The sequence below is a fragment of the Macrobrachium rosenbergii genome, chromosome 21, assembly GCF_040412425.1.
Source record: "Macrobrachium rosenbergii isolate ZJJX-2024 chromosome 21, ASM4041242v1, whole genome shotgun sequence".
Taxonomy (NCBI): Eukaryota; Metazoa; Arthropoda; class Malacostraca; order Decapoda; family Palaemonidae; genus Macrobrachium; species Macrobrachium rosenbergii.
Window position 1 is genome coordinate 2,804,863 of NC_089761.1, and position 26,103 is coordinate 2,830,965.

The following is a 26,103-nucleotide window of genomic DNA, read 5'->3' on the forward strand; positions in this document are numbered from 1 at the left end:
TATATAGTATTCCCCCCAAGGTAGTGTGGGGGACTTACCAAAGCCAGTCCTAAGCCATTAAAAGCTAGAGAGGAAATTTTATGGAATGGGCTTTGGAGCATTATTAGTTAGTACGGCGAATAAAATGGAGAGAACGGCATTGGCTGTATGATATCTTTTCATTATTTGGTTTAAGCAATTATGAAGATATACGTAAGTTTAAATTGGAGGTGAAGTGGTAGAGACGTTGGTGGATTTAACTTAGACATATAACTTTGACGAGGAAGAAGTGTGAAAGGCATAAAAGAAATCGCTGAACCACCTTGTTAGGCATAAAGACAAGGTGGTGGAAGCAGATATGCCGAGATGGTATAATGGTAACAGCGGGCGATGTTTGTGGGTATAAGAGGGTAGGAAGTAAGAATAAAAGCAGTAAGTGATGGGATAAGGAAATGAGAGGATTAATGAAGATGGGCTATATACAAGAAAGTGAGAAAGAAAGATAGAAAATAAAACTAGAAGGATAACGTGAGCAAGAGTCTTTTCAATGCTGGAAACGGGAGACTGAATGCAGAAACAGGGTAATGAACAGATGGATCTCAAAATAAATGATACAGATAGAGATGCTCTCCGAAGCAAATGCAGTTTTGATAAAGGGGAGTGAGAATATTGAAGAGTTGCTGAATATGAAAGACATGAGAAAGACAGGAGAATGGAGAAGTATATGGATGCATTTAGGATTTATTATTCACTTGAAACGTTATTGATTGTCAAGAAACCTTTGTTCTGGTGGAACTGAAGCATATGTTAGAATATGTGCATGGTAGGTGACTGCTTAGGCATGAAATAGAGTTTGAGACAATGGATGAAACAGTCCTGTTTTTGATAGTGAACAGAGACTGCAGAAACTAGAGGGACTGTTTAAAGGTCTCTGCAAGAAGAAAATGGTGGCAATAAATACCTGGAAGAGTAATGTTGCAGATAAATGGAAACTAAGGGGAAATAGAGCAATAAATGTTTTACTTAGACAGGGTAAATATGAAACCTAATGACTCATGCATAAAACGAGGAACTGCGATTCTCTGTGTGAAAAAGATTTAAAAAGAGATTTGCTATTGTTATAGAAGCCAAAGCGGGAATAAATTAAGGGATTGTTTATCCAATTATCCTTTACTAAAGCAAAGTATGGATGATGACAAAAAAAATAAACTGATGTGATGCATTATTTGTGCAGCATAATATTATGTGGTATAAGGACAACAACACTGAGAGGGTGAGAAATGAGGAGATACGCAAGGGCAGCAGTGGAGTGATGAACAGGTAAAGTATGGGAAGAATGTTGAGATATCTTAGTAATTAGGAATGAATAGATGGTGATGTGCTTGTAAAAAGATTGTATACGTCGTTGAAGCAGTGTTAGGAAAGAAGATGAAGACTGACATACGGATAATACCCAGGAGGTGTGAGAGCGCACCTAACATAGGTGTGATCAGGAGGCTAAGAGAAACTATTAGCTTAGACGTTTTCTGAACAAGGGCGTTGTTTATATTTCAACTGTTAGATATGATTGCGTCCTTCGTGACCGCCTCTTGTTTGACTAAGGGTACACTGCGTGTTATAGGAAACGGCTGAATGCGCACTCACACACACGCACACACACACACACACACACACACACACACACACACACACACACACACATATATATATATATATATATATATATATATATATATATATATATATATATATATATATATTATTTATTTATTAACAAAACTTGACAAATGGAACCTCAGATATACAGTAGTCTTGTTGTTTCATCTTATTTAGGCATCATCAAGGAGAGCGGTGCATAGTAGGAGAATTTCACGCCGTACACCTTGGAGTGAAATACCACAAACAAACATGGATGGTTACAGGTGTTAACGGTAAGCCGGGTAATATTTCTACATAACAGAGAGTAGGTTGTCATTTGGAAATCTTGGTTTTTGAAGAGAAACTAATCTCAGACTCAAGTTATTTCTCAGTAAAAATACAATCACAGCCATATTGTTCTTTTGTCATTTGGACCAGACTTCATTCCTGGGCTAATATCCATCTTATCAAAATTTATTTATGTAGCCAACTGTATATCTCATTTCCACATATTATTGTAATAAGCTGAATTTACGTCTATCATGAACATTTTTTCTGTTCTTTTATGCATAAATTACGGATTTTTCATGATGTTTAATTTTTTTCAACCATATTCTGTGGTAGTGTATTCCTATCACCAGCTTATTTATATCCTGCCACTTTCTTTATTGTATCACATTACAACACATGTGTATTACTCAGATTAAATACATGTGTTCAGGAGACCCTCCGTTCTCTGGAATGCCACCCCTAAAACCTTATTTCCAAAACTGTTCCAAAAAATTCGAATAAATGGGCCCTTATTTTGCTCGATACGAAAGCTGTCTAGTTCATTGTCTTCAGATACTGACCCTTTTCGGAAGTGATGAACGCTCCTGAGAGATATCACACCTGAAAGGAGGCCATCACCTTCCACTGTCCTGTTAAATGAGTGTGGCAACAATTGCTGAAGGAGTGAAAAGGTGCACCGGGGAAACCCTAATGAAGTGTTGCCATACCGGGGTGAGAATCCGTATTCCCAGGCCTAAATGTTGAGGTCCAACCAAAAGGATCTTACCCTTGCAATGAGATAAATTGGAGGATGACCAGCTACAGTTTAATCAAGCCTTTGCTGAACTTATATATGCTTGTTGCAGAGTTGCAGTATTATCATCAAGAAAATACATGGTTGAAAGTCATTAAACAGTCTTTGAGCTGTCATCTTGCATCAGCCATACCTACTAAATTTATAGGGATGAATACAGTTAAGTCAGTTCTTTAAAATACCAAAAGTCACACCCATGAAACACCGCAATGGTCTGTCTTTTGGCGTACGCCTTTAGCTTTAGTTGTATATGCCGTTACATCCAAAACCATGTCACTTTACACTTGTTTAAAATTACGGTAACTTTTATATCTACTTTGCAGAAGACAGATTTAAAATTACTGATATTTTATCCAGCATGTAATTCTCTAGAATTATAGTTCATAAATCTTATAAAAACAGTGTTGCGGGTAAGAATGATGAGGTTGATTGACATTTGTTTCTCCCCTCTGATGTTGGCTAAATCATATTCGGTTTGATATGTACAACTTGACCACATTCTGATACTACTGTATGCAAGTTCGAATCCTGCTGCGAGCATCAGAATTTTTCGTATTCCTCTGTAGTGACAAGCATATCCAAAAAGCACGAAGAAATCGGAAAGTCGAAGAAGGCATTATAATGGGGTTATAGGTGATCTGGGTAAAAATGAAGAGTCAGATCATACATATATATATATATATATAGAGAGAGGGGCAGCCTCAGTGGCTACTGGCTGGTCTCCGATTTATCTTCCTTGCTTAGCAGAGTAAAGCGACAACCGTTTCGTGGGAATAAAACCATCATCTTATATTATATATTATTACGTCCTGGCCGGACAGTTCCTGGTCGACCAGAAAAGAGGTAGTGTCCAGGCCTGCCAGAGGGTCATCCTCGACAGGCAGAAGAGCGTGGGAAGAAGAAACGTAGGTGTCAGAGGCTCACACTGGGCAATGATCATGGTTGTGAGGTTTGGTGGATGTCCCGTAGGAGGATCCGGGTCATGTTCTGGATCCGGCACTGGCACTAACTCAGGGCCAGGCACGGGGAGTAAGGTTGACATGGAGCTTCCAGCCAAGATAGACAGAGCTTGGCACTGACCAGTGCTCATAAGTGGCGCTGGTAGCAAGTTGATGTCAGACAAAGCTGAAGGGGGACCTGGGGGAGCAAGACCCCTCAGTGTCCCTGGCGTGAATTGGGACAGCGGTTCCTGTCTCGATGAGAAGGCAAGGCCTCTTGGATCTGTGGAAATGGTCGCTGTGGCTAACTTGCTGGGGCACTTGGACCATCTTTTGGAGTGTCCTCTTATGTTGCAGGTCCTACAGCGGTAGTTGGCAATATCCCTGCAGGATGAGGGAGGAGTTTTTTGGTGGCCATCCAGTCGCGAGATCTGTGGACTAGGCCTGGAATGAGTTTGACGTGGGTTGCGTAGTGTTGCTCTTGGGCGAATGGAAGGTTTGGCTGATGGTGGCACAGCTGTCACAGAGCTGTGTCTCAATCAGAAGAGGTTAATGAGGACTCACCGGCGGAAGCAGTCAGGCAACAGAGTGGTGTGGGGGTGGGACATCCCTAGAGGATGTCTTGTCCAAGCGGGAACTCCACTCCATGCTGAATATGCTTGACGACGCCAAGGCGTTGAATGCAGGTGCACTGGTGGGCTAGACCCATCCAGAGAAGCCACTGAGACAGACTGTGTTTAGACCCTCTCAGGGTGAGTTCTCTCCGGCGGCTCAGCCAAGGATGCTGTGGCACTTATCAGGTTGATGTGCCTGGGAACGACAACATGTTTTGGGCATCCAGGATACCCTGAGGAAGAATACCCTCAAGCTCCACAGTTGCGGCAGGGTCCCCTGGGATAGGATGATCTCCCGGTAGTGACAGTGTGCTGGGAAGGTGGTGCAGAGTTAGAAGGAGAGGACAAGTGGCGGTTATTGGTAGGCTGCCGATGGTTGTTGCCCTGATGGTTATTTTCCCTGTAGTGGTACTCTGCTTCACCATGGCCATACTTCTTACAGATGGTGCATGAGGGTTTGCTAGGCAGTCCGTTCCGTGGGCAATTTGAGCCCGAGAGGTGGCCGGGTGGCACTATTCGGCGTTGCAAGGTGCTGTGGGATGGGTTGTACGTCTCCTAGGCATCAGCTAAGTGGCAGGCTTCCTTGAGAGTGGCTGGCCACTTGTCACTAAGATACATAGCCAGAGGCCAGGGCACACACACTGGAAGAGATCCTCTAGCATGGTCCGGTTGAACAAATCCTCGAAGGTGTTGCACTGCATAGATTCGAACCAGCGGGTCGCAGCCTGAGTCTTGTGACAGGTCCATTTTGTCCAGTACCTGCCGGTGTTCTTGGCCATACCTAGGAATTGTTATCTCCACCTCTCAGGAGTTATTTCATACACCTTGGCGATGGCCTCACGGACGGCAGCCATGTCTCTTCGTTGCTCTCTTTCCAGCACTTGGTGGCAGCCTTAGCCTTCCAGTCTAGGTGCTTGGTGAGCTATAAGGCCCTCTCAGCCGGGCTGACATCATAGGTCTTGAAGAGGAATTCGATCTCTTCGAGCCATTGTTCCAGCTCATCTTCAGTCCATTTGCCAACGAGGTTATTGATTGTCGATAGGGAGGTATTTAGTGCAGATGGTGTGGGGCTAGACGCTTGATGTGCTGCTAGAGCTTCTGCGCTTTCCTTCTTGGCTCTCTCCAGCTTGAGCTCCTTGTCCTTGAGGGCTAACTCGTGCTGTCTTCTCCTTTCTTCTTCTTCACTCTCTTGCTGTCTCCTTTGTCTTCTCTTTCTTCTTCTTCTGTCCTCTGCTCAGCTTCTTGCTGTCTTTGTTTTTTTCTCTATCCTCTCCTTGCTGTCTCTGTTCTTCTTCGTACTTTCTCTTTTCAGCAATCTGCTCCCATGCAAACTTGTGAAGGGCCTGGCCTACGGGGCGGTCCTCCTTTCCTATATCCCGGAAATATTGGTGCTCTTTGATTGGCATATTGCTGATGGGGAAGGGCGGTTAAGTGGATTAACTGGGCGCTCCTGGGGGAAAGGGTTTGGGACGATGGGGAAGTGTCCTTTAAATTATTGGCAATTCAGTGAGTGGCACTTTTTAATGAGGTGGCACTGTGGTTGAGTGTGCCATGCGAAGGTCACACTAGGGGAGCATTCCTGAAGGAAGTCTGAGTCCTTATGGGCGGATACGCTAGTAAATGGGAGTGATCCTGAAGGCTCTATGGTTCTTATGGGCGGATGCACTGTTAATGGGGTGTTCCTGAAGGAGCTAAGGTACTTATGGGCAGAAACATTGGTTGTTATAAGAGATCCTCATGTATAAAAAAATGAATTAGATACCAAGATTTCCAATTTTTCTTCCAAAGTCATATTCATGGTACTAGGACTAGTACTAGTACGTGAAGATGATTTTGGAATAAAAGTTAAAAGTCTTGGTATCTCTTTTTTGTTTTCACGTGAGGATCTCTTATATACCTCATCCACGGGACCACTGTGGAAATACAAGTTTTATATATATATATATATATATATATATATATATATATATATATATATATATATATATATATATATATATACACACACACACACACACACACACACATATATATATATATATATATATATATATATATATATATATATATATATATATATATATATATATATATATATATATATATATATATATATATATATATATATATATATAGATTTTTATTTATTAGAGAAAAAGAATTGATTGCATTTTTTCCAAAGTGTATTTATGTAGTATATTTTGTTACAAATATGGAAAAAAGGATGATATTTGCCTTTTGCATAAAGTTTTCAGTTTAAAGTTTGGTGGTTGCTGTTTAGAAGCATACTGAGTGTTTACAGTTAAGTGGTATTGACAAGGTTAGGGGAGGAAAGGTATTGAGTTGCCCTTGAACACCCCTAGATTTTTTAAACTAGCCATTATTCAGATTTCTCAATTATCCTATAGGCCCTTGGCTCTATTAATCTGGATAATTGAAGGATTACCATATATATTTATATATATATATATATATATATATATATATATATATATATATATATATATATATATATATATATATATATATATATATATATATATATATATATATATATATATATATATATATATATATATATATATATATATATATATATATATATATATATATATATATATATATATATATATATATATATATATATATATATATATGTATGTATATGTATATATATATATATATATATATATATATATATATATATATATATATATATATATATATATATATATATATATATATATATATATATATATATATATATATATACTTTATGCAAAAGGCAAATATCATCCTTTTTTTCATATTTGTAACAAAATATAAAAACATAAATACACTTTGGAAAAAATACAATCACTTGTTTTTCTCTAATAAATGAATAAATAAATAAGTAAATAAATAAATAAATATATATATATATATATATATATATATATATATATATATATATATATATATATATATATATATATATATATATATATATATATATATATATATATATATATATATATATATGTGTGTGTGTGTGTGTGTGTGTGTGTGTGTGTAATATTTGTTTACCCATACAGCTTACTCCCGTTTGGCTGACTGGGTGTTGCTCTATAGAGGAAATGGTCTGATTCTTCAGCAAGTCATAATGGGTGAGCTTGCTATCATCACACTTCATCATGACCACAGCAGACACTTATGTATTTACACTCTGGCGGACTGGTAGGGGGAAGGTCGGGAATGACTGATGGACCCAGTAGACGTAATCCCTGCAGCATTTAGCCACCTTAATCGATGAAGTGATGAGGCCGATATTTAAGTACAATGATAGTTTTTTTTTTTTCTACATGGGCTGCATTGAAGCGAAGCCAGTAGGGAATGTTTTTAACCAATGAAATCAGTGCTAAAATGTGCAGCCTTACATCTCTCCAAAGACACATCAATTGCTTAGAGATGAACAGATTTTGCAGGTAAGTTATTATACAAATAATTCAGACAAGATATAGTCTTAATAAGTAGTTAACAGAAACACCTATTTTACCCCGGCCGCCGCCCCCACCAAAAAAAAAAAAAAAAAAAAAAAACTCAGCAAATTGTATTTATGAATTTCAGTTGTAGATAGTATTGGATATATCAGAAGAAGATTTAATTGTCCAAAGGACAAAACCGATTTTAAGGAGACAGAGCTATTTTTATATGACCCCCGGAGATGATTTGTAAAGAACATTGGAAATTTGTCATTATTCAACTAAGTATATGTAAGTCTTATTTAAGAATAAAAAGACTTAAAAAGTGAAATGAACCTTCATGACATCGAACAAAAGAGTGACATGACAGTAATACTTGCACGAAGGAACTGAATTTTCCGCACTCGTGACTTTCAGAGGCGAACAGCCAAAGCAGATTTCTTGCTCTTGTATTTTGACGTTTCCGCACTCTTCCTGGGCCATTTAAAAAAATGTTGAAAATGAGCGTAACACACAGAGATAACATGGGAAATCAGTAAGAAAATGAAAAGGGAGAATTTTAGCTACATCATCTATTTGGAAAAGGTCGAGAAATACAGAACTTAAATAAAAATGACCTTCCGTCTTGGTCTTTCAACGTCCAGGAAGGAACACTAATGCAGGATTTCAATACCTATGGTCTGTGGCTCGGGTTCAAAACCCCCAGCCGACTGATCAGAGAGGCAGACACTTTGCTATCCGTGTAGACATCCCGGGATTATATGTAATCAACGGATAGGTTTGCTTAAAAAGCAAATGGATGTTACAGACTAAATACACACACAAAACAAAGCCACTACAACACCTTCTAAAAACATAACAAACATCTCACATGTCTCGAACTCTCGCCATACCCGCGCAATAACTTCTCGCTGCTGGGAAGAAAGGGCGTTGGGTCGGGTATGATACATGAAACATACGTACCGGGGTCTAAGCGATGTCAGGCAGGGCAGCCGATCGAGACCACAGGTCTACCCCAAAGCCAAATCAAAAAGTCCTTCAGAAGAAGGCATCGTGCTTACCCCATACAAAAATGGGAATAAAAGCACGTTAAAAGAAGAAGAAGAAGAAGAAGTTAATTGGAACGAAAGAGCCATTGTTAAACCTTCATTACAGTCATTTCCATTGTGCATTGATTTTATTTTTCTATTTCTTGTGATTTCTTGTGTTATTTCCGTGTAAAGTGCCAAGTTATGGAGTACAATAGTTATTTTCGTTCACCGCATCAAGGCTGGAAGTATTAATTTTTTTGGCGTGACTCTTCTCATCCATTCGACAGTTCATTTGCACTAACTCATGTTTACGTCGCTTCTTGTCCTCCTTTCCTGCATACATTTTTCGTTTATGGCCAGTTTCTTTTGTTTTGGACTGACGTTTGTTGCTTTTAACCATCATTGGTTTTGGCTTCTTCCGTTTCCAGTTTAGCTAACTTGTTCAAGATTTTCATATTCCTCTCTCACATAAAGCATTAAGAATATTTAACCTTATCGTAAAGTGCATTTCATTTCACCTTCTATTTGCATATTTTGTTCTCCTTTCTTTGCTGTGAATTTGTGACCCCATTTGCCGTCGTTGATAGATCCTTTGTCTAACTTCCCTTTTAATTTTCTCTTCCCAATTGAATTTCGTTCCTTGAAATGAGGAAATGAACCGCTAATGAAGCACTAAAGTTGCAGCGTATTTCCTGAGCCTGCCCTTAGGGTCGTAAAGTAAATAAGATAATCAGCCGGTCGTGTAATTTGTGGTTTGTTTAGGTGGGTGGGCGTCCTGATGGATGATTGCTTAGGGAGGCACAATAGCTAACTGTGAGATATCTTCTATGAAGAATTTCTTTCATTAGATCTATTGATCAGTTGAATTTACTGAGATTAACACTGGCAAAGGACTTGGCTTTGAAAACTTCTGCAACGGACTTACGTATTTCTTAAATTTGAGAACTAAAGGCTCGACTCCAACAACTCCTTAGATATATAACAACCTTGACATATAAAAATCAAAGGTTAAATTACTTTAGTCCACCTCTGGTGTAGTTGTAGTAGCTATAGATTCCCTGATTTATGAAAAGATCATAAAATATCATCAGGTAGAACGAGGCAAGGTTTTGCATCTGAGAATTCCACCTTCGAAACATCCACCAGCGATTTGTACCGAAGTTCATTAAAACAGTTTTGTGAGGGCTTTAAAATAAAAGTGAAAAGAAGAATACAAAGACTAATCTAGGTAGCATTCCCGAATACGGAAAGATCCAATTACTAAATACCTAATACGAGGCTTCCTTAGGAAAATGCATAATAAATAAATTAACCAAAACTAAAATGATCTCAGGTTTCAGTAGGTAAGTACTCATTTATTTTGAAAGCGGAATAGTTCAAATTATGATATCGAAAACTGTTGCTATACTTTATCATCTATCTTTTGTGGCTCTAAGGACAATATTAACAACTAGATTTGTAGTTCTAGCTAATACCATGCAGATAAAAAAAAATAACTCCTTGAAAAAAAAGAATTTTAGCAAGGAAGCATTAGTTCAGCACTAAGGCCCCATGTATAAAATTTAGTCTTGACAGAAAATTAATGTGAATTTCGATCTATTAATATTGCTCATAATGTTCAGTGAAATTATAAGAATTCTATTAAGCTGTGACATGCATTCACTCTCAACTTTGCTATTATCCAAAAGGAGTAGAAAGACCTTCTTCCACTCTTTATTTGCTACACTGCTGGGGTTATGATGCTTCTGCGAGCGAATAATTGAGGATTCCAAAATGTTTCGTTCCTCATAATTTAACTTTGCAATCATATGAAATTTTATTGTGGATTTGATAAGTTTTCTACGAATATCTCGAATTTTCCTTTTGCTTTTATTTGTAAAACTTCCCCAAGGTAGAAAAACAGAAGTTAATACACAGACTTACGTACAGATGATTGAAAAAGTAATCAGACCTAACAGGAAATGGAGGAGCCGTGTGCTCATTAGCGATATTAAATCTTGGTTTCCCATGCAGAAGGGCTTTCGCCTTTACTCTTCGACAAAAGTAAACTACGTTCTTTAAAATATATTAATTTCAAATATTGGCAACTCTGCAAACAAATGGATCCATTTTACATGTTCTTTATTAATGCCGAGTTCAGTTATAGTTTATTCTAATAATAGAATAAAATATGTTTTAGTACTTATCCTGCTGGTGGCATGAGTGTCTTCATTAACACGAATTGCATTATTCTTCTAAGCATACCTTAATGGTTTTTTTTTTTTGGTGCTCTTTTCTTCTTTTCAATTATTTCCCAATATATAAATTTTCACAGGAATGCAGGTGATTTATTGATATATACATCCCTGTTGGGATAGTTCTTAAGACATGTTTTTCCTCATTGTATTGTCGTTCTTAAATGCTTCAGTAACTCGAAAGTTCTTACGAGAATAGGGAATTCCTGTGAAATTTAACTATATGGTAGTTTGAGCAGGTTTTTTGAGATATAAGTTTCTTTGTGGGAGTTTTCATAAAAAAAAAAAAAAATAATTTTCGTCGTTCTTGATATTTCATAGAAATAACTAAGAGCTATGCCACTTTAAAAATTGAGTAACGTTTCCAGTGAAGAAGTGGATACAATCAAGGAAACTGTTGACGCAAATACGTAAAACGAGCCACTCCAGCTTCCCATAAAGATTCACGGGAGCCATTAATGAGTTGAAAGTGACAGAAGCATACACTTGGCCTAAAGACCAATCTTTTGGGTTACAAAAGTAAGCTATATACTAAGAATTCAATAAAGAATCTCATACACAGTGTGAACAGTAAGTTCCACAAAGGATTGAAATAATTACTAAATACAAAGAAAAGTTTTATTACAAGGTTTTGTGTGATGTCACTATCTTTACTGAATTTATATACAGTAATCAACTCACAATACAGATTTTCCCGCAAGACCAGTTATTAGCCCTGTTGGCTCCTCTTGAAACAGTTTAGCAAAATATTTTTAACCTACTGGCTGGTATCATTTCTTATTCCTGAATAAAGAATGATGTAAACTTGATAAATAAAGCTAATAATTTATATATTGATAGTGATTCTAGGATTCTAGGATTGATAGTGAGTTTGGATGCGGTATCATAACTCTCAAAGGTACACATTGATGAGCTGTTGGAATTTCTATTGGATACCCTTGAGAGAAGACAGTTGTATATACCATTCTCTGAGAACACTTTAATTTAATTGAATAAATATACATCAACGAATATAGATTTTGATTCAACGTGAAACATTATTCTCAAAATTTTGGTATGGTTATTGCAGCTACTAAGGGATTCAGAGCCGATGAAACACGGTTTTCAGCAACACCTTTTGTCAAAGCATCGGATAAAGGTGAAAGTTGGCAAGTGTATATTTTATAACCCTACCTAATTATTGCAAGTGTTATTTACTACCTAATTTCAATAGTTCTGGTACTTACCAGAGTAAAAGTGGGTTTCTATGCCAGAGCCATCAAAATCGCAGGTAAGGGTTTTGAACACAATAATGACGTTAACCTATGACGTCATAAGGCTCCACCACAGTGAAGAGAAGTTTACATATGGGAAAACGTCTCTTCACTGTGGCTCTGCCCACTTGGCGATGGCATATTCACTAATTGATATTAGCACCCAAGGCCAAGAGAAAGGGAAGGTTTGCTCACTTTCCCCCAAATATCCCATGTAGGTGGAGCTTTGTCTACTTCCTTATTGCATCAGCAGGTGAATTGCCGCAATGAGCATGTACCTCGAAGATATGTCATCGCCTACATAGTTACTCCAGGCAGGAGGCAACGACATCCAATTGGGTAGACCTTGTCTCTCTTGGCCTTTTTAATACCCATACAAGGCTTCAGCGATATCAATGATGGCGAGCAGGATTTGTCATCGTCCCCTTGATAGCACTATCATTCTCAATAATTTTATTATTATTATTATTATTATTATTATTATTATTATTATTATTATTATTATTATTATTTTGTGGAGGTTTCATTGCAACTTCCACAGCAGTTGTTAGGACTAAGTTGTTAGCTTGGATTTCTTCCATTTTCTTGATATTCGTAATGTTTCTACTTTACAAATAATTCAGTGCAAGTAGTTCATCCACATAATGAACCAGTCTATAGCTCATTTGTTAGATCTACATCTATTCAGGGCGGAATACAAAAGATAATCCATTTTGTTTATCTCAGGTTTCGACACTATAGCCTTCTGTTTGCAGCATGTCAGGAGCGGTCACTAGAAGTAGAATTTAAATGAAAAGCAATGATACCTCATTTCCCTCAATTGTTAGAGTTGTAAAGTCAACGCCATTGTTTTATTTCAGTTAATGTAACCCATTGTTATTTTTTCTTGGTTTTTTATTTATATCATATAACACCTAAACAGCGCTTGTATACTCGCTGCAAATAAAAGGTACTGGTAGGAGTCAAGATTTTGAGGGCAAGCTCAAGCTATTATTTACCTGCTTCAATATCAATCAAATGTAACACGATTTATATTGATATGCATGGAAAGGAAAATATATTGAAATCAGTTTGAATGAGGAACATATTGTTATAATCACTGTGTTTTAATATATATGTTTTAGAGGCACAAATAAAACATCTAACACTATACATAATTAATTTACAAAATGTCTTCGTCGTCGTCACTCTCGAGGAGGAGGTCATCATCCACGTTTTCATCGTCGCTAGCGAGATCAATAATGACTGGTCCCACGCTCTCATGGATAATGTCCGATTTCAAGTACTCTTCCTCAAAATGACGTGTTGTCTAACAGCTCCTGCCCGCACTTTTGGGGCGGCCAAGTAACCATTACCCACCATAGAAATAATTACCTATTCACACTAGAGTAAATCTTGCCACAGTTCTTCTCGCTTCAATACAAAGTGGTAAGCCGGAAGCACAAATGCAGTCTTGCAACCACGGGGACAATTCCATATCCTGCTGGCCATTATCGAATTTGTCGAAGCCTAAATTCTTTAAGCATATCCATTCACCGCCTACCTGGTGGATGGGCGGAGCCAAGTGGCTATGACGTCATATTATGTTTACGTCACGAATTGTTTTAGGATCCTTGTCTGTGATTTTCTCGGTCCCGGCATCGGTGACTTCATTTTACCTCTATAAATATCAAAACTATCGAACTTAGGCTCTAAATAATACTTGCAAAAATTAGGTAGGGTTATAAAATATACACTTGCCAACTTTCAGCTTTATCCGATGCTTTGATAAAAGTTGTTGCTGAAAAAACCGTGTTTCATCGGTTCTGAATCCCTTAGTAGTGTATGTAAAACGTTGAAAGTAGAATATTAAAATTATTACACAGAATGTTCAGGTATTTTAGCTACATATATATTTTGAAAGGAAACAAAAATGTAAATATTTCCTTAACTAAATTGAATGAATTAGGCTCCTGTATGAAATTCACCATGGAAATGGGAACTGATGGTAAGTTATCCTTTTTGTATTGCCTGGTGGGCAGAATTAGTAATAGGTTTAAATATAGCGCGGACAAAAAACCTACCATTATAACTACATTTTCGCATGATATGAATGACATTCGAGAGAGATTTCTATGGAAGTACACTTGAGGTAAAACAGCTGGTAAACACCTGAGTAACACTAATTTCTGAACGGGAGAAAGTTTCATCTTGTTCTTGGGTCGGTAAAGTTGCGTGCTCACAACTCAGAAGACATGAGTTCAATTCCTGATTGAGGGCTAAAGGTCATATTTCTTATATAATAACCAGCAACAGCTTATATATATATATATATATATATATATATATATATATATATATATATATATATATATATATATATATATATATATATATATATATATATATATATATGTATATATATATGTGTATATATATATATATATATATATAAATATATATATATATATATATGTATATATATATATATGTATATATATATATATATATATATATATATATATATATATATATATATATATAATATATATATATATAAATATATATATATAGCTGGTTATGTTGTCGTTTCTAGATGATGGAAAAATGTTACGTATTCCCCGAAAGCTCGGCTGTGCCTCTGTTAATTTCTAGAAATAATTATGTCTGGAATTTTACCACGTCTTCTGGCTATCCTGTTCCTCCTTATATATATATATATATATATATATATATATATATATATATATATATATATATATATATATATACATATATATATATATATATATATATATATATATATATATATATATATATATATATATATATATATATATATATATATATATATATATATATATATATATATATATATATATATATATATATATATATATATATATATATATATATATATATATATATATATATATATATATATATATATATATATATATATATATATATATATATATATATATTTATATATATATATATATATATATATATATATATATATATATATATATATATATATTTATATATATATATATATATATATATATATATATATATATATATATATATATATATATATATAATATATAAATATTTTTTTTTTTTATATGTTTCCTGGTGCAGGTGGATCTTATGACTCCACAATTATTACTTTACTCGAAAATGGCCTTGTAAGATAGCCTGCAGGACATATAAAACACAAACAAAAAAGAAGTACACGGAGCGGAGGGCTCTTCACTAGGGGAAGTGCGTGAAACACGTGGATATAAAAATAGTTATATTTGATAGCACACAAGGTCAAAGGGAAAATTAACTGAAAACACGGTAAATTACTGCCGTAGAAGTCCTCCCGAAGGGGGGGAGCTTGGGAATGCCAGGAACACGGACCAAGGATAATTCTGCTACATGCGTCTTCCTGAAACGATATTAGGACCCCCGTTACACATCTAATGCTGGAATTTGGGGGATTGAATTACTCGGGGTGCACTGGAGGCGCCAAAGGACTCCCGAGGCGTTACTTGTGACTCAGAGGAAAGGAGCTGTGAACACGTGGGCCTGGCTTGAACCAAGGAATATCAGGGAACACAAAGTTATAGGCCCAGAAATTAATAAATGCAACAGGGCTAAGTAATCATGACTAGCAACTCGTTTCGGGTACATTACCACATTTGTAGGGGCGTAGGGATGCCGACGTCTTCTGCCGAGAAACACGTGTGGGAGCGTGGACAAATGGTAGCCTCCTCTCCAAGGTATTTCTTCAAGTCGTAGATTGGGGCGGAAAAGGGTGCCCTTGGGATGATGAAAAGGCCGCCGTTTAATGTCAGCTCACGTTTGGGAGACTTGCAATCCCCCTTGCAGTCTTCTAAGGCCACATGGAATGGAACACGGGGCACACAGGGCGGTGATGGGATCCACGTGGCGGCGAGCGGAAGAGGAGGGCAGGGGCAAAGGCCTGCAGAGGCGTGACTGCTTGGCTTAAACTAGCGACCACGTGTGAGAGAGAGCTGTCCTGGCCCTGACCTTTTATTGCTTCTGGACAGGGGTAGGGGTGCGGGCGATGTCCTGACCCAGGTCGACGACGCGGCTATATCATAGAAAACGATTTTCTTTCCCTGTACCAAAGAAAACAGCGCAAAGCCAAATTACTGTCCCCCAACTATTATAATCTCTGAGCCCCTATACCCCGGATTCACTGGTTCAAACCAACCCAAAGCAGGAAAGGAGAACAGTTTCCTAGCGTATTTTGGCTTTCTTATATACAATATATATATATATATATATATATATATATATATATATATATATATATATATATATATATATATATATATATATATATATATATATATATATATATATATATATATATATATATATATATATATATATATATATATATATATATATATATATATATATATATATATATATATATATATATATATATATATATATATATATATATATATATATATATATATATATATATATTGTGATGAACCACAGTCAGTTCTACAGGTTCTAAAATCAAACAAACAAAAAAAAGAATAGAATGGGACCGGAATGACTGGCAGGACCATTGATAAATCACGGAGGAGGGCGCTCAAACAAAACCACGAAATTTACCTTAATACTAATTTATTACATGAAGTAATTTACATATTTACAAATGATTCAGGTTTGGCAAATAATCAATCACATGATCATTACCAATAACGAATTAACCAAAAAATCAGTCAGTTCAATAAATTTAAAATATAACAAAATGTAGCTATTCAAGTTACTCATCCAAAAAACCAGTAATATCAATAACAATGAACACAACAACAGTAAATATAACTTTATCTTCAACCAAAATATTAACACTAATCAATCAGTACTTGAGCTACATCAAAATAAACTTACACACAACATAAACAATATTGTAAATAGTGAACAGACAGTATAAACAATCATCTTACATCATAAATGATAAAAAAAAGGTATAACCATAGCAAACAGGCAGCATAAACAATTATACAATAATAAACAGCATAAACAATAGTAAATAGGCAGCATAAACAACTATACAATAATAAACCAGCAGCAAAAATTAATAATCATGCAGCACCAAAACATAACAGCAAAATTGCAAAACTCTGCGTAGCATCACACAAAGAAAAAAACAAACAATCTGTGTAGAGATGAAATGACAGACCCAGCTGTTGAAAAGGATGAATGCAATCAGATGATCTCCATGAAAACATCGAAGCAGCCTCCAACTGCAAACTGGAACACAGCCATCACACAGATGGACACGGTAAAATCATCAAGACAACATGTCTGTTGTCGAACTGGAACTAATCTGCTCCATAGATGACTATGGTTTAGCCATCCTACCATCCTTCTGCTACCACAGCCAACAGGTAGGGTACCTGCTGTAAAATCCTTACTGCTATGCTGCACAAAACTCGCTGCCATTCTAAACCAGACTATAGCTGCCCTGAACCAGACTCCCTGCCATCCCAAACCTAACTGTTGCTACCAAAGCGAAGGTGACAGACATCAACTCTCCGCACACAAAAACACTACTGGGTGAGGAATGCATGAGGAAATGATTGTAGAATGATTGTTCTAAATAAACCTTACAATATATATATATATATATATATATATATATATATATATATATATATATATATATATATATATATATATATGAATATATATAAAAAAGGCCCATAAAAACTATTTAAACATTGCAACCATATATTTATTGCCCGGAAATATATGGTTGCAAATGTTTAAATAGTGTTTTATGGGCCTTTTATATTCATATTACACTGTGGTATTACAGGGAAAGACATTCATATATATATATATATATATATATATATATATATATATATATATATATATATATATATATATATATAATATAATATAATTACGTATGCACACACACACACACACACACACACACACACACACATACATACATATATATATATATATATATATATATATATATATATATATATATATATATATATATATATATATATATATATATATATATATACATACACAGGGTGTTTCAAAATTAGAGGCCCCCTCTAGAGCATAAACTAAAATTAATATGGACAAAAACAAAAGTAATTCAGAACAGGTATTTATTTAAGTTTTTCTCTGAGTATTTAATATTTTGTGTGGCCTCCATCTGCATGTACCACAGCCTGCATTCTCGAAGGGTATCATTTCAGCAAATCGCAAAAAAATCTGAGACTCAAACTCCATTTCCCTGAGCACTTCGCAGGTCGTCATGGCTTGGTATACCATCATAGTTCACTGCGCGTGCCTCAGCACGATCCTTTAAGATACTACCGATATTTTCACACACATTAAGGTCAGGGGAGGTCCCTGGAAATTCACTTGATGAGAAGAAATCGATACCACTGTTTTGAAGCAGCTCCTGTGTCTGAAGAACCTTGAAACATGGTGTCTTATCATGCAAAAATGTGACTTCTTCAACAGATAACACATTTTCAGGATCTTTGAGGAAAGGAAATACTTCTCCAGTAAGCACAGTTTCTCTGAAGTATTTGCCATTCTATGACAGTCATTTTTCTTTGATTATCCACATTAACCGTTTAGCTGTGAAACAGAGAAAACTTCCCAAACATTCAGGAAATTTCACAACTTGGCGATAGAGCACGTCATCGCTGATATCATCCAACTTTGCTGCCCAAATGATGTCATTTTTAAGATTTGGCTTCCTGACTGTGTAAATGAAGAATTCATCTGATGCAGCAACATGGAAAAAGTCAGCTTCATCCCAGTCTTTAAGAAATGAACCACAAAACTATGCACGGTCTTCTTTCTGTTGCTGAGTGATGTTGGGCTCGCTGATAACATGAAATGGCTTGATACCAGATTTTTTCAACTCACGATATACTGCACTATAACTTCTCTTCTTTCCCATTTTTGTTTCTAGTTCAAGCACCAATTTACATAAAGACTTTCTTGGTCTACCCACTGCCTCAGCTATGATGTCTTTTGACTCCTGAGAAAGGACTTCAGGCCTTCCAAGATTCTCACTCTTTTTGCGATGACAGTCATATGGATTTTTGTTCCAGTTTCTTTTAACAAAGGATTCATCTCTTTTAATGTATTTAGCTATCCAGGAACGTGAAATGAAGGCTGTGCCAGCATCCCTGGCCTCTCTGAAGGTTATAGCCCGGATTTGGTCAATCCATCTGATTTCCTCCGAGTCGTTAGCCATGGCTGTATCTAACTTTGTCACTCAGTCTGTAAATACAAGAAATGTAAAATAAAAAATAGCTTAATAGAACCTTAAAATAATGTACTTGGAGATAGGCTATAGTAGAAAACTTCATAACTTTCCATTTATTCTGTGGAGGGGGCTTCTAATTTTGAAACACCAGTATACATATATATATAAATATATATATATATATATATATATATATATATATATATATATATATATATATATATATATATATATATATATATATATATATATATATATATATATATATATATGTGTGTGTGTGTGTGTGTGTGTGTGTGTGTGTGCGTGTGTGTTTTTTCTGGACAAGCTGTTTTTGAGATAGTTCTATGAGACAGGTAGCAACATTTACAGATATATTAGCCTTGTGATTCTGACCTTGTGGGTCCAGTGAAACATAAAACAAGAGAAAAGGGGGAATTTCATATGAGTGTAAGTCTCTTACTTCTGAAAGGAAATATTATGTAAACACGTGGGTAAACTAAAAGGAGTATATTTACATAAAGAGATCAGTACGGGAAGGAAAAATGTAATTAAATTGCTGATCCTTAAGGGGATTCCTATGGGATGAATGAAACTGGGGATTCCAGGCACAGTCTAAGAAGATTCTACGATATAGGGTCCCTTTGAAATGAGAGATACACTGATTATATGCCAGTAATAGAAATAGACAAAGGATAATGAATTCGAAGCTGCACTGAGGGTGCCAATGGGGTCTTGACGAGTCAATAATGGATTAGCACTGAGAGCAGACACTCGAATAGCAAGGGTGCAATTGAACAAAAAGTTTTGTGATTACTGGTGCTCAAATTAAGTAAATTCTATGAGGACATAGCATCACTGAAAGGACGTCTTTACAGACCACTTTATCATAGGAGAGAAGTGTTTCCAGTGAAGAAGGCAGCACGTGGTTGACTCCTGATTCACAAGGGCACAGGAGTTGATCTTCCACGTGGTAGGATTTAGAGGCGCCGACGGCACGGGCAACATGTGGGTGACTTCACAAAGTGCCAGGTAATGGAGTGGGTGGCCCTTGTGGTAGGGTTGGGCTAGCAGCAAAGATAACAAGTGGTTGGCGGTCGAAATGCACAAAGGTAAAATTATACTTTGAGGGGCCACGTGGTTAGATGGAGAAGGGATGAGCTAAGGGCGTCGTTCTGCAAGGGGCATGGTCCTCCGAGGTGGGGGGTGGTGAGTGTGTTCGCTGTGTCTATGCCATAAAGTCCTGTGAGTTTCTGAGAGCGGGCCCATGTTCGTCTGTCCTTTTATGCCATCTGCTGGGGGCAGGGGGCCAGTTCTTCGATAGAGAGTTGAGTCATTTCAGCTGTGCCCGCGGCTAGTAGTATCTTGGGGGGAGGGTTGCCTAGAAAGGGTCGTCCAGACAGATTCACTTTTGCCCCGAAGAAGGAATTAGCTACTTAACAGGAGTGGCCCACAATCTACTTAATCTCTTGCCTCCTGACTGTGCTACCCAATTGTCCAGCCAAGGCTGATAGATAGGTAGGCATGCATGTTGATAGACAGATATGTCTATTGATAGATCGGCAGACAGGAAACGAAAGGGAGCAATTTTCTAGCGAATTCTTGTTAATTATAATAGCTCCCCACACAAGATGACATATGCACCTTCATTCAGGTGTGAATGTCGATTTAAGCAAGAAATGAGCGAAAAATGCTTTACTTTACTCTACATGCTGCCTTGCAATGAGCTTTACTTTGAAAGTATTTATGAAACTCCACAGCATTACTGTTAATGACATACTTGAACAAATTACTCTAACCGCCGAGTACATTGTGGAACGGGAGATAAGGTAATTCAACAATTGCAAAAGAGCAATTACTGTGGATTTGGCTACAAAGTGATAAATTTATAGTTACTCGATCAATGTGAGTTATTAATTTAAGATTATAAGGCCATGGTATATGAGACTGTTGAAAACAAATGAAAAGAAAGGTTGATGTTAAAGAATTAGAATACATGGTTACTTAATTCTAGATATACCCTAGATGCATGCGGTTAGTTTGACTTTTAAGCGGCGTTGAAATGACGAAATACACTTGGGTTTAATTGACATCGTTATTTACGTCATTTGGTAGACCCGTGCCAGACTTGGCATTGAATCTCATGGCACTCTTATAACACTTATAATAAGCACCTGAAAGGGCATGATCAAGGGGAGCAAAATTATTTTAGCTTAAGGCTTATTTAATCATTTCATGGGTTCGCCATTTTTACTCTACAATTGGGACTTTACGTTGGGCTTTTAGGATAAGCAAGCAAGGGAAGGAGGGAGGGGGAGGGTGGAATGAAGTCTCAATATTACAAGAAGGCAAGGGGACATGCCTCCACTTTCTGGGTAAAGGGCCATGCCCCTTGTATTACAAAGGTGGCACTAACTTTATAGGTGCTTTGTGGCACTCATCTACGTGCATGAGGTATAACATTTACGTGTAATTTACACAGTTGGATGGCAGACACATATTAAGTATTAATTGTTTTAACCAGATGTTGACCAAGTATGCTAAAATTATATTCCTTAGCCTATAATAAACAGCTAGGGTCATTCTTGGCTCAAGACGGCCACAAAGGCAACCAAAGGGCACAACCCCTCTGACAGGATCATTTTGCCAGAATCTGCAAAAATGGCACTGTGCCAAGTTGGCACTTATGTAATAATAATTAATGGCAATGGCATTTGGTATTTTTAAATGCATCATGCTGCGGTAGGCGTGAAGGGGGAGTCGTAGGGCTTATAGGGTTGGCATACCTGTCAATGGCACTCTGCACGGGCAGAAGTGATCAATGAAAAATGAGGGCCTGAGTAATGCATAAAGTAAATGTGACTGATAACCAAAAGTAAGGAAGGGAAATGTTTGAGGAAGAATAAAGGACATAGTTATAAGAAAATAGAATAGTGAAGGACGCTGACATCCTCTTCTGGATCGAGGTGCAAAGTCTTCGTAGGATAAAGGGATGGCACTGTGCCAGGTTGGCACAGGTGCCAGGAGAGCTTGGGAGCTCTCCTGAAGCTACCTGGAATTATCAACGCCCGTGGTATTTCCCCCACGGACCCTTCTTACTTTGATGGTTTGTCTTGGCTGGGGAATTGGTAGAACCGAGCCCGGGGAGGGTATTGGAGTGCCACCTTTGTCGGCTTCCTTGACGGCTGGTGCAGGGGCCTTCTTTGCAAGCTCTATCACAATCCGTCGCAGTTCCTTGAGTTCATCGGCCATTTGAAACATGGCCGAATCCTTACTCACTGCTTTGTCTGTGGAGGACTGAGACAGAGAGGAAGCGGTCGATGGGGGGCGTGAGGGGCTCCCAGGTAGGAATGACTGGTTCAGGCACGGGTTGCGAGGCCGCACCTTTAGGTGAGCTTCCGCTGTAGTTGGCAGGGTTCGTCTCCCTTACTGGCACTGGTAGCGGAGCCAAGCCAGGAAAAGAGAGGGGGTTCTTATTGGGATCTCTTGAATGGTGCTGGCACTAAGGCAGGGGCAGGCACTATTATTTGCTTTGGAATTTGCTCATCATTTGGGACGGACGGAGTTTGGCATGGCTCAGTGCATACAAGTGGCACTGCAGAGATTTGGAATCGATTTTGGAATCTCCTGGAGGGAGATCTGATTAGGGCCCTGGCACTGACAGTGATTGCAGTAACTTAAATGGGGACTGGAAGTCCTGTCATAGGAGGATGTCATAACCTCTGGGAAGATAGCTTGCTAGTGCAAGGTTGTAAATTTTGGATTTATGAGGTCTTGTGACTCTCAACTGAACAGTAGGGAGTGTCATTTTAAATTCATTGATACCCTCAATTGTGACAAGTTTGCGTCGGTTAATGATAGCTCCATAGGGAGCTTTGTCTTTCCTTACGAGGGAAATTTGCGCACCAGAGTCATCAAATGCCTTAACCTGGCATGCTTGGTAGCTACCTCGAGGAGGTGCCACATATATGGGACCCTCGGCTGGAGGGCCTAAGGACTTGGGATTCGTAACAGCCAGGGCAATGGCAGAAGTACTGGACTTATTATTCCTAGGGCATTTTCCCCATGAGGAGAGTGGACATAAACCTTGCATGCCGCGCAAAAGGTTTGGTTGAATTCTCTTCGCACTGCCCCTGTGGAGGGCGCAGGTGAGTTATTGGGTGGTTTTCCGGGAGAAAGAGGTGCTGCTGGTTTATTTCGGCATTGCTCTGTGGAATGCCCGATCTTCCTACAGAACCCGCATACAACGGGTTTCTGTGATTGCCCATTCTTCGGTGGAGGGGCACCCGAAAGGCAGGTGGGTGGATAAATTCTGCGCCATAGGGAGCTCTCCTGGGGGTGATGGGTATCCCAGGAGTCAGTGATGCGACAGAATTCCACCAATGTCATAGGCTCCTTCTCCCCTATGTATGTGGCGAGGGCATGAGGCGCGTAGAGCAAGAAATACTCTATCTTCATTTGCTCTATGGAGCCTGCAAGGGTCTTGACTCCCACGGGCTCAAACCACTTAGCATGGGCGTGCTCCGACTGGTAGGCCCAATCTGCCCAAGTTTGGCCGACTTCTTTGACTTGCCCTCTCCAGCGGCTCCTTCAGCATTCAGGGGTTATCTTGTGCGCCTTGGTAATGGTTTGGCACATGGCGTCCCAGTCTTCTCGGTCTGCCACAGGTAGGGCGTTGTAGGCAATCAGTGCCTTCCCACTGCGGAATTTAGTTAGTATTAGGGAGAGTTCAGTGGGGAGAGGGTGCAACATTCCAGGACCCTCTCGGATCTGTCGAGCCATACTTCCGGTTCAGCTTCAGTCCACTTTGGCATAAACGAGTGGGCCTGGCTGAGGGTGCTCATCCCCAAGGTGGGAGTTGTAGGGGAAGTGCCACATTGTGCCAGCATCTGGATTTCATGGACGTGCTTCTTCTCATTCTCTGCTCTTTCTGCCTCCTCTGTTCTCTCTAGGGTCTCCCTTTCTGCCTCCCTTTCTTTTCTGGCTGCCTCCTCTCTTCCCTCTAGGGCCTCCCTTTCTAATCTCGCTGCTTCCCTTTCTGCCTCCTCTCTTCTCTCTATGGCCTCCTGTTCTGTGTATCTTTCTGCCTTTATCGTGTCCATCCTCTCCTGTACCAATTCTTTTAGTTCTTTCCCGGAAAGGCCGAGTTCCTTCCTGGAGGACACGAAGAGCTTGAAATTCTTGCTCTGCTGAGATCTTGCCGACATTTTGCAGGTGGGGTGGACTCAAGTAATACACAAAAAAATTTTCTCAGGGCGTAGGAAGGAGTTGTCCGGGTATAATAAATGCACACAAATTTTTAACACAGTGGCTATTGGTGACTTTACGGTATGAAGGGTTTTCAAAAATTTTAGGAATTGGAATTTTTTGGTCCAAGGTACCGACAAAATGGGTTTGGTTGGGGATGATAATTAGCAAATGATTGGTCTCCTGATTTCCTTGTGACCTGCAACATTCACATGATCTTGCAATGGGCTATGATCACATTCCTTACAGGTGTCATTCAGTACCCCATCTCTCCCTACCGTGAACTCCGTAACTGATCACCCACCTGCTGTTAACTGGGAAACCAGGCTGCTGTCATAGCTCAACCAGCAGACGCCTTACTGTGCACTAACCTAAAATGTAGGAACGATCATCACGCGAGAGATCTGAAAGAATTCTGTTCGAATATAATTTCCGCTATGCTCGCCTCCAGCAGGGATACCTTTAGATCTCGTCAAGGCAACTCTCTTAATATACCTGGATGGGATGACTTGGTTAAAGCTCTTTATACACATTCACGAGAAATGTTTCTACTGTGGAGGCACATGGTAGCCAGAGGGAAGGACACTTTGCATCAAGAACAGGCAAGGAGAGCACAGTTCAAACTCTGCCCTTAAGCATTGCAGATTGAATGAAAAGTAACTAAGAGTTGATGCAATGACTAGAAAATCAGAGAGTAGGATATTGTCGGTGACAGGTTGGGGCTATCACAAGAATGTGAGGCGATCACTTCAGCACTACCCTGAATTGCATAAACAATCAAGACTCCCACAGGGAAGTAAATAACCTCCTTACTGATAATATTCAGTTTCATTTCGCCTATCGAATTACGCCATTTAACATCAGCGATGCCATAAACACCTACCTAATAATAAATCGGCCAGCTGCGATGGTATGCCTGCTGAAGCTTTCACCTCTGCCATCCGATAATTTACATTTTGGTTAGCTGCCCTATTCAGTGCGCGTGCATAATTCACCAGTTTCTTCTAGACTCCCTACTCTTAGTTCACTTATCACCATTAATAAAAAATAAGTTAAAGGATGCTGCTGACTTGGCAATTATCGCCCATCATAATTACTAGCACTGCGTCGAAGATACTTGAGTCTGTTCTGGTGAGACTTCTCCCTTTCTACACACTACTGACGACCAGTTTGGATTTAAAGCCAACCACTCAACCGACACCTGCATCTGCATCCTGTTTTCCTATGTTTTGTAGATGTGAGAAAAGCATTTGACAGAGTAAACTACCTGAAGCTGCACAAACGAAGCAAAACTATATCTAATTGGCATCTTATGTTGTTGGTTCTCCACACAGCAATTCTGTGTCAAATG